The 449-nt window shown below is 52.8% G+C and overlaps 1 protein-coding gene across 6 annotated transcripts in view; it reads left to right on the forward strand.

Annotated features, from left to right (window-relative positions):
* The window catches only part of CNGB1 (cyclic nucleotide gated channel beta 1), a 97345-nt gene that overhangs the window by 72022 nt on the left and 24874 nt on the right, over positions 1 to 449 (forward strand). The gene's annotated exons all lie outside the window — the stretch shown is intronic.

A 449-nucleotide genomic window follows, 5' to 3' on the forward strand; every position in this document is an offset into this window, starting at 1 on the left:
CATCTATATACACTACTCAAAGTGGAGTAACTAGAAACAATAGCCACAAACTGACAGAGAGCAGATTTAGACTAGACATCAGAAAGAACTTCTTGAAGGTAAGGAGACATCAGAAAGAACTTCTTGCACAGCCACTTTGCCTGGGCAAAGTGACTAGTATTTGCCTTGGATTTGGCTGATTCAGGGGACAGTGATTTGATTCAGTGATTCAAATCACTATCCCGAATCGATTCAGCCAGATCTGATTCGGAGATTCGGCAGTAGCCCAGGCCCAGGCCCATCCAGGCCCAACCCCCGCCCACCCCAGCTCTGGGCACTTTGAAAAAAACAGCCCCAACTCACCGGATGCTGCTGGGTGGGGGTCGATCCCTGCTGCCCCCCACTGCCCCATGCTGCATGGGGGACTCTGCACAACCCCCCCTCCCCCCCAACTCCCTAGCACCCCCATG

The sequence above is a fragment of the Alligator sinensis genome, unplaced genomic scaffold, assembly GCF_000455745.1.
Source record: "Alligator sinensis unplaced genomic scaffold, ASM45574v1 scaffold203_1, whole genome shotgun sequence".
In the NCBI taxonomy this organism is placed as follows: Eukaryota; Metazoa; Chordata; order Crocodylia; family Alligatoridae; genus Alligator; species Alligator sinensis.